This window comes from Cydia pomonella, chromosome 24 (assembly GCF_033807575.1).
Source record: "Cydia pomonella isolate Wapato2018A chromosome 24, ilCydPomo1, whole genome shotgun sequence".
Lineage (NCBI taxonomy): Eukaryota > Metazoa > Arthropoda > Insecta > Lepidoptera > Tortricidae > Cydia > Cydia pomonella.
In genome coordinates this window covers 10,963,218-10,973,753 of record NC_084726.1, presented here as the reverse complement: position 1 = coordinate 10,973,753, position 10,536 = coordinate 10,963,218, and the positions used below count along the sequence as shown (strand labels likewise).

Here is a 10,536-nt window from a genome sequence, read left to right as displayed (position 1 = left end):
TTTATCTGGCAGTTAATTTATTTGTTAATTAGCTATCTAACCCTTAACTTGGTGTTTGTGTCTTAGACAAAGCTAACATTATATAAGATAATGCCGCTTGCGCATCCAGTATAAAAACATTTTTAGGATGCTGATGCAGCTATCAGATTTTTGCAGTGAGTCAGGAATGTTCGCGGGATTTGGAACATTCTAACGATAGTCATTCAAAGGCAGAAAGCTTACATTATATTAATGTTTCTTTTCCAGATATTGCAAAAGGTCCTACCTCCAATTATTTATAATATTGCTTTTATAAAATTAAAATTGCATGACACACTCTGCTATATTTTTTAATATGCGTGAACAACAAGTCAATACCACTGATGTATGTTGAGCTCATTGGAACCATTTACTGCCAAAGTAATCAAACTGCAAGTTCCCGGCCCTAAATTCCGCATCAAGAAAGGAGTTTAACTGGGTGTGACTCGGTCTTCATAGTTGTTTACCTCTTGCCTACAGAATGTCTACCAGAAGCTGGTGACCAAGTGGGAAACAATGGGCATTCATGTCGGCAATAATAGGTTTATCAACCTGCGTTTCGCCGACGATATATTCTTGTTCTCCCACACTGCACCCTATTCAGAACAAATGCTACAAGACCTTAGCACGGCAAGTTTTGCTCGGACTTGAAATGAACTGGACAAAAATCCAGTTAATGACCAACGTAGGGTCACGGTAGATGGGCAGGATATACAATGTGTTGACGAATACAGCTATCTGGGCCAGAAAGCATCCTTCAATAACAGGCAGTCCAAGGAAATCGATCGACGCATCGCTAACGCCTGAAAGTGCTACTGGTTCATGAAGGGCAGCCTTCTACTAGCATTTATACGCAAACACGTCGAGATTTGTATCCGGCCTATCCTAACTTACGGCGCCCAAACTTGGTCACTAACAAAAGCCTTAAAGTCCCAACTCAAGTTTTACCATCGAACAATGGAGCGCAGCAGCATACTCAGAGTCCGTAGAACCTCGTCCTCGTCCGTAGAAATCAGATAAGGAAGAGAGAGCTGCGGTCCAAAACTGTTATCGCAGATGTGAGTGTGAAGGCCACCAAGCTCAGTCGGATGCACCCGATGAGCCAAAATAGTGACTGAATGGGCAATCACAGATCACCAGACAGCGGCAGCCCAAACACTAGATGGCGAGACAACCTGAACTCATTTTGGCTGGCGAGAGCATGCACTAAGCCGTGACGAGTGGTAAAAGACAGAGGAGGCCTTTACCCAGCAGCAGTGAGACACAATATAGGCTATCAAAAAATGAACATACATGTACTAACCTAACCTAACCTAACGTTGATTTTGATATTTCTGTTTAGTAATCGGGCATAAGCAATAAGTACCTAAAGGTTCCGTTAACTAAAGATTGTCTGGAAGAGATCGCTTTTTAGCGATAAGACCGCCTATTGTTTGCCTCTGCTTGTGTTTCTGTTTTATTTTACGGAGGTGTGCAATAAAGAGTATTTGTATTGTACAGTCAAAGAATTTAATTTCCTACCCATTTCGTACCTTGTCACAGTGACAATAGTATGAGGTCTCTAGCGAGTTTCATGTTGTTTGTCACTGTGACAAGGTACGAAATTAAATTCCTTGACCGCGTACCTATGTGAACTATTAAACACAAAGCTTATAAGATTTTATAAATTTTCAGTATTTGGATTGCTGTACTGGAAAAGTATATTGCCATTTCTTACTTAATATATTAATATAATTTCTCTAATATTAACGTAAAGCAATTCTGGCCTGACGTGTAATGAATCCCTGTTTGGTTATCATACTTTTTTTCCAAATATAAGTATCCACTACTTAAGGCCGAGCGAGTATAAAAATTGCTGCTTAAAATTCAGTGGAATATAGATATATATAAGTACCTATAGTATTTACCTAAAGTTGATCTTGATACTAGTATTAGAGGTAGACGTTCTATGAGGTTTCATCAAATTTATAATTTTTATGTCTTATATTTTTTATATAATTTTCAGTGGCATAAAATTAAATACAAATATTTTTATAATTTTCAGTGGCAGCATTGCGAAAGTTTAGTACAATCATCGCAGGTATGAAATATTTTATATACACTTTTCGTCTTCATAGCGTTATCCTGATTTTTGTGGAACCTGGGATCCACTTGGCAATCATCCCAGGAATTGGCGTAGGCACTAATTCATATGAAATCAGCTGCTATCTCTGCCCATGAGCTGGGATTTGAAACCTGTGACCTCCAAATTAAAAGTCACGCGCCCTATCCGCTGGGCTACCAACGCTAATTATGTTTTTATACAAACAAAAACATACTTTAGTATACGAACGAGTATAGTTTAACAAAATTAATAAAATCAGGAAAAATAAACTGTGTAGTTTTGTAAATTGGTACACCTTGTAGTTATACCTTGTGGTGTCCAGTTGAACATATTAAAGGTCCTCGGGGAGGGGGATGTGCTGAGGATGTGTGTGTGTGTGGGGGGGGGGTTATCTCGAACATCTCAATTCAATTTTCTACAAATTAGGTCATATTTATATTTACTCTACGATCAATAATTTACAAGCTACAAGATGTTTAGGCTTCGCTCTGAAGAGTAAAGAAATGATAGTGTGTCCCTCTTTAACTTTTGAACCAATATATCAATAAAATCGTGAAAGTAAAGCTTAGTAAAGATTATATTTATTTTCATTTATTGAATATAAGTGGAGTAGACCGATCCCAACTGCGTATAAAATGTGGACAAGGAGGCCACAAAATCGCGGAATCCAAAAATCTAGTTCAAATTGCTATATGTACTGAACAGGGCAATACAGAAAATTGTGCCCACCATGCTATGCAAAAAACGAACATGAAGATAATGCAACTCAATCTCAACCACTGTGAGGCTGCACATGATCTCCTCATGCAGACCGTGCGTGAACTGGAGCTAGACCTAGACCTAGTGCTAATAGCAGAACCATTTACACATCTGAGTACTCAACCATGGGAAACAGACAGTACCACTAAAGCCGCCATTTGGTCTGGCAGCAAGTTTCCTTTCCAGAGTGAAGTAAACAACGGAGAAGCCGGCTTCGTAGCAGTATGGGTAAAAGGAATTCGCTTTTACAGCTGCTATGCTCCACCCAGTCTGTCTAGTGACGAATTTGCAGATTTCTTGGATCGGCTAACTGATGATGCAAAGCAACATTTTCCACTTGTGATAGCCGGAGACTTCAACTCTTGGGCAGTAGACTGGGGTAGCAGGGCGAATGCGAATAACTCACGGGGAAGGGCGCTACTCGAGGCTATGGCCAAGCTGGATGTAATCCTGCTGAACAGCGGTGTATCACCAACATTCACCAGAGGCAATCTCAATCATAGACCTCACATTCGTCAGCAGCAGCGTTACTAAGAGAAGCTACTTTTGGAAAGTGATGGATAGTTACAGCCAGTGATCATCGCGCAATACTCTGGGAAATTACGACTGATCAGAAACCTAGAAGAGCAAATAGGCAAGCCAACACAATTGAGTGGAATGTGAAATCTTTTGACCCAGTTTCCTTTGAAATAGCCTTAGATAGTGACTCAATTATCGTTGGAAAATCTGAGGAAACGACCGAAAACCTCATGATGAACGTTACCTAGGCTTGCGACGCGAAACGCTTCGCGTTCGTGCTTAAGCACGAACTGATGGAAGCGTGTAGGCGAGCCGGAAATAATAAAGCTCCAAAACTAGACGGAGTCCCAAATTGCGCCTTAAAAACAGCTATCAGGGCAGCATCGGCATTGTTCATGGAAGTCTACGACACATGTCTCAAAGAAGGCAGTTTTCCTCGTAAGTGGAAGCAGCAGAGACTGGTATTACTCCCTAAAGGAAAGAAACCACCAGATGAACCATCATCTTATCGTCCGCTCTGCATGCTAGACACAGCGGGTAAGATACTGGAACGGATAATCCACCAAAGGATCGAAGCAGCAGTTGACCCGTCGTTGGCCAATAACCAGTACGGCTTCAGAAAAGGACGATCAACCATAAATGCTATCAATCTAGTCGTGTCATCAAAGATGCCATTGCAGGGACTCGATGGAAGGGTCGTACGAAGAAGTATTGCTTGGTAGCTACCTTAGACATAAAGAACGCTTTTAATTCCGCCAATTGGAACTACATTATGCGGGCACTTGAAAGGAAAAGAGTACCAGGATACCTGCGTAAAATGGTTACGAGCTACTTCACAGATAGGCTTCTAAAATACGATACGAAGAACGGCCCCAAGGAATATAAAATAATTGGAGGAGTACCACAGGGGTCGGTCCTAGGCCCACTCTTGTGGAACATCATGTACGATGGCTTACTGGAATTAGTACTACCAGAGAATGTCAAACTCGTGGCGTATGCCGATGATGTGGCCGTTGTCATCGTCGCGAAATATCTAGATGAGATTAACCACCAATTTGACATCACTTTTGAAAAATAAACCAGTGAATGGCAACGGTGAACCTGCGTCTAGCCGAACACAAAACCGAGGCAGTGCTTATCACTAGTAGAAAAAAGGTGGAAACCATCAGCCTGATAGTTGGAAAACAGGAAATTACATCACGGTACATACATTGTATTTGGGAGTGATGATTGATGCCCAACTTAATTTCAAGCAGCAAGTGGAGCATGTAACTGCCAAAGCATCGGTAGTGAGGGCAAGCTTATCACGACTGATGCCTAAGGTTGGAGGCCCGAAATAGACCAGGAAGATACTGTTGTCGTCAGTCGTGACGTCAGTGCTGACGTATGGAATATCCATTTGGACGGACGCCCTCGGAGTACAGGAAACAAGAAGAAAAATCGCATCAGTATATAGGCTCAGTGCCCTGAGAGTAGCAAGTGCCTTCCGCACGGTGTCTGAGGAAGCGGTTTGCGTCATTGCCGGAATGGTGCCTATTGCTAGGCTAGCCAAGGAAAGACTAGTTCTTTACAGGATACGGAGGTCATCTACGTCAAGTGCTGATGGACTCCGAACTGAAGAACGACAACGCAGCATACGTCGATGGCAAACACAGTGGGATACCGCCACAACAGGCAGGTGGACATACCGCCTTATACCACAGGTAAATGTCTGGTTGAGTCGGAACCATGGCGAAGTCAATTACTATTTGACACAGATATTGTCAGGTCATTGCTGCTTTCGGGCGTACCTTCATCGTTTCAAACATGATGACTCACCGGAGTGCCCGTCCTGTCCTGGAGTTGTTGAAGACGCGGAACACGTGTTCTTTGCGTGTCCCCGTTTCAACTTACTACGCAATGCTCTGGAGACTGCCCTTAAACAGACGATTCAACCAGAGACATTAATAGGAGCAATGCTGTCATCCAAGAAGGCTTGGAACGCGACGAACACTTTTGCAACAAAAGCACTCCAAGACCTGCGTTCAACAGAAAGAGAGAGAAAGGAAGGAAAGAAGCAGCGACTTCAAGCGTAAGAAGGAAAAGCAAGGGCTAGATCCTCTCCCCGCGAAGTAATGCCTAGCGGCGGTCTGTGGGGAAGCAGAGGCCGGAGAAAGAGGAGGTTTTTTTAGTCGGTATTGAACATCTGAGTCGGACATACCGGGCATGGGCCCGATGATACGAAAATGTATTTCACACACACAGACACACGCGCGTGCGCGCACGCACGCAATAGTACCAATTTACAAAACTACACTAATTATTTCCCCTGATTGCCCATTAATTTGACGTGCCTAATATTTAAAGTTGTATTCGCTAGGTGCACGATAGGTAAATGCTGCCCTCTTTTTATGGGTAGTTATAATTAACGTCACACTTTATCCTTTTTTGAAGTGAAAACTTCTTTAGCGGCGCTGTGCACTTTCTATGATGGGGAAAAATGTCAAACTCGCGACAGGTCACGTGAGCGACAGATTCGTCAGATTGAAAATTCGTAAGACGGACACGTGACCTGATCGAAAAACTGTTAGAATGTCATTGAAGCCAGTAGACCTATTGATGCGGTCTTTATTAGACATTTAAATAGGTTCGAATCAAAATTGTTCGTTTCTTATTTCAGCTACCATAAACCTATCGTATCAGTTTTAGAGATTGGCGATGATGGTTCTAGTAATGCTGATGGTGTAAGAGTCGTTGAAATTATGGATAGAAGATGATTTTTCTGAGAGAGGGTAGAACTAGTTTTAAGATTGTTAGCTTAACAGTCTCTTGACGTGAAACATGTATTTCATACAATTTTTTATCTTTTTTTATTCTTTGACATTTGGAGAACCTTTACACTTCCAAATCTTATTAATGTCATTATTATTGTGTATTATTATTTTTCTCAGACCGTGGGGACCTTATACATCTCCAAACTTAACGTATTAACCGTGGAGACTATACGTCTCTGTCATATTGTATAATATACTTGACTTGGTACATACTAGTTATGTACAGAATGTAGCATTAGTTTATGAGACTGCTAGTTTAACAGTCCAGACGCGGTTTATTTATTTAGTATAAATTTTATTTTGACACTTGGAGAGACTTTACACCTCCAAATTTTATTAGTATTAGTACTCTGATATTGGGGACCTTTTACATCTCCAGATTTAATGTGTTTTTAACCACAGAGACTATACATCTCTATTGTATTGTAGTAATTATTTATTTTAAGATTATTATAATGTAATGTTTACCCAGGTATTGGCTGTTGTATTTATAAATGTTGTTATGTATTTTTCATGTCACTATATGATGTTACTATAAATGTTGTATTGACTAGTAAAAGAGCCCTTGAGGCCTACTTGCAGAATAAATTTTTGAATTTTGAGATAAACTTTTTAATGTTAAATAATTATAATAGTTCTAAAGTGTTAAATTTTTAATGAAATATAAATTGTCATGTTTGTGTACGATAGCGCAATAAATGAATATTGTATTTTACCATATAAATGATAGTACTTTTATACTGATAATTAAAGCAATTCGTGCAAAAAAATTCCCTAACCATTCCAAAATATCAAAAATGCACAATGTTAATATTCAAGTTTTCACTTCGGCCGGCACTCCCGGAGTGCAACCCGTTGAATAGCTTTGAAGTCTCTAATGTACGACATAATGTTTACGTCAAAACTAAGTATCTTTCTGCTTTCAGACTTGTGATTATCCTCCTGGGGTATGTATTATAATTTCCTCATTTTGCTATTTACATTAATTCAATTGAAAGCATCTAACGTAAATCAGTTAGTTTAAATCAAACAGAATGTGTTCCATGGTCTATAAAGCTGCATGCATGATAATCTGCTAATGAAAGAAGATATTTTTTTTTTATACTACGTCGGTGGCAAACAAGCATACGGCCCGCCTGATGGTAAGCAGTCTCCGTAGCCTATGTACGCCTGCAACTCCAGAGGAGTTACATGCGCGTTGCCGACCCTAACCCCCTCCCTCCCCTCGTTGAGCTCTAGCAACCTTACTCACCGGCAGGAACACAACAAAAAAAATTAAATTTTTTTTTAATTTTAAACAGAAAAGTTAAAAAACCAGCATGTTGCAACGCCATGTATCCTCCACATAAAACAATAATGATGATGCTTGAACATTTTTAGTTCAATCTATATTAGATATGCGAAGTAAAATCGATGTCTTTAATGTTTTTTATAAAGCCAATAAATCGGTTATTAATGTTATTATGAAAGAATATCTCCAAGCAAAATTGTATGCTAAACGATATAATATAATACGAATGTCGTGTAACATAACCGTGCTTATAGTCTACAAATAATATAGACTACATTATACGTCGATGGTGATGTAATGTTAATAAATAAATAATAAATAATAAATATTATAGGACATTATTACACAAATTGACTAAGTCCCACAGTAAGCTCAATAAGGCTTGTATTGAGGGTACTTAGACAACGATATATATAATATATATATATATTTATAAATACTTAAATACATAGAAAACACCCATGACTCAGGAACAAATATCCATGCTCATCACACGAATAAATGCCCTTACCAGGATTTGAACCCGGGATCATCAGCTTCGTAGGCAGGGTCACTACCCACTAGGCCAAACCGGTCGTCAAAATAAAAATAAAGATTGAATGCGACTTTATTAAATAATCGATGCAAGATGAAATTTGGAAGTAGCTATTTCAAAAGAGAAAGAACTTCTTGAAAGCTAGACAGACAGATCTGCCTGGCAAGAATTTCTTTCTCTACCTTGTGGGCTGATTTAGACGACACGCGAACTCATATGATAGATAGATAGATAGATAGATAAAAACTTTATTCGTTTCCACAACATACATGGTAGGTAGGTATCAATAAGAAGAACATGCAGCTTAGAATTATTCTTAAAACTAGTTTACAATTCTTGAATGCAAAACCATGTGTCGTGGCAGAGAATAGGCGCTGGCTCAGCATGATGACGCGGCAAGCCACATCGCTGATATTCTGCCAGGACCTTACAAAAACAAAAAAGACTGTACAACGCTTAATTCTTATTAATAATAATATGCGATTTTAGTTACATTGCGGACTATTGAGGTTGCAACCAATTCGGCCGACCGATCAAATACCGCAATGTAATGAAACTCGCATACGAGTTCTCGCACCGTGTACTTGAGCCCTATTAGTGATCCCATTAAAGAATAACCCTTGTGGTAACTTCGGGAGCGTGGAAATTTTGAAAATGGCAAATTTCTATAAAACATGAAGCACTTGTAACTTAAGCGACCTTACGCTACTGCAACGCTTAGCATCTTGCTAGTGTTAAGAGGCCGTTATGGATTTTAGTCGCAAAAATGTCAAGTTGATAGATTCAGTTGATGAAATTGAACACCAAGGCGCTGGTAGTGAAGTGGATATTTTCCATTTCCAAAATTATCCAGCTTTCGAAGCCAATGCATCTTACCTAAAACCGTAATAATTCCATCTTACCAAAACCGTAATAATTCCATTTTTATTTATTTCACAGGATTCAGAAGAAACACGACAGGTAAACTATAAAGCCTGCTTTATTGAATTCCGTTAACATTGGCATCTGGGTAATTAATTATATTCAAGGAAACTGAGTGAAGATCACAACTTAAGGAAAATCAATTGACAAAGTTACTGGATTATACATTCCACGACTCTTCATTTTCAGCACAGACTTTAACTAAAGCTGACTTATAAGTAAATGACAACTATACATATACTTTGTATCAAACGCCACTTAGGTATTTGTCAAGAGGACAATTAAAGGAGTATACTTACTTCACTGGCTCAGTGACCCAAACAGGATCTTGGCCACTGACACAAGAGAGCGCCACTCTGCCCTATCCTGCGCTACTTCGCGCCAGTTGGGTATTCTGAAGACGAACAGGTCTTTTATGATTTCGTTATTCCAGCGGTATCTGGGACGTCCAGACGGACGTTTTCCACCCGGGTGCCCTACATACGCTCTTCTTACAGCACGACCCTCTTCCATCCTCTCTAGAAGACCAATAAAATGAGCAATAAGGAGCATAATAAAATGTATCTGACGAGGATTACTTTTGATAGTTTTATCATAGTTTGATAGCTTTTCCAGGCATAGTACGATTTAAGATAAAATTAGAAGCGGAAAAATGTACCGTCTCGTCTAGTGGTCGTGATGGTCGTGAGTTCAACTCGCATCTAAGACAGTAATTTCTTCCATTTTTAAATTTATTCTAAGTTTACGTTTCTACTTGATACTAAATAACACGATTTATCGATTACATATGCGCCAATAGAATGTCAACTTTAGCAATCCGATTGAACGTACAAATTATAGTAGTAGTAGTAAAACACTTTATTGTACAAAAAGAAACATAAAACAGGAAAAAAACACATAGTTTGTACAAAGCCGAACTTATCCCTTTCAGGGATCTCTTCCAGTTAGCCTTTGAGAAATTGAGGAAGAATTGGAGAACGGTAGACATCAAAGCTGTACTAAACGGCATAAAAGAAAGTATTTAATTTCCTAAAAGATAGGTAAACCTATAAGTTCTACAACCTATAATATATAAATGGGATATGAAATAAAACATATATAATAAATAATATATAATAAATTCTTTACTATATAATACATATATACAAAAACTACCTAACCGCACACATCTTTTGGATTAAGTTCAGTCCGAAAGCCACAACTTTTTAATTCGGCTTTAGCGATGCGATCGATTGACACTCGAAGAGAAGACGGTAAGGACTTCCATAATTTGACAGAGTACACAGTAAAAGACTTGTCATAGAATCGACGTTTGTGAGGCGGGATAGCCAGAAAATGATCTGCACTGGAACAGAGCTGATGCTCGCTGCCTTCTGCTAAAAATTTAAATCTCTCCGAGAGATAACGGGGAGAAGAAGGAGAGAATAGGACGTTAACGAGAAGGGAAATTACATGCATGTACGACGCCAAACAGCAGCAGCCATTATCATAGCATATAGCATTAGCATACCTGGGCACCCATTTGAGTTGGGAGCGTAAAGATGAAATGTGGTCATACGTAGGCCAAAAATGTATC

The 10,536-nt window shown here is 39.3% G+C and overlaps 1 long non-coding RNA gene across 1 annotated transcript; it reads left to right on the top strand.

Moving 5' to 3' along the window:
* The first annotated feature begins 1,690 nt into the window (after positions 1-1,690).
* LOC133531199 (uncharacterized) lies at positions 1,691-9,001 on the top strand. Its single transcript, XR_009801496.1, has 4 exons — positions 1,691-1,716; positions 2,063-2,098; positions 7,140-7,160; positions 8,979-9,001. It is a non-coding gene; the product is annotated as an uncharacterized LOC133531199 (long non-coding RNA).
* The last annotated feature ends 1,535 nt before the right edge of the window (positions 9,002-10,536 follow it).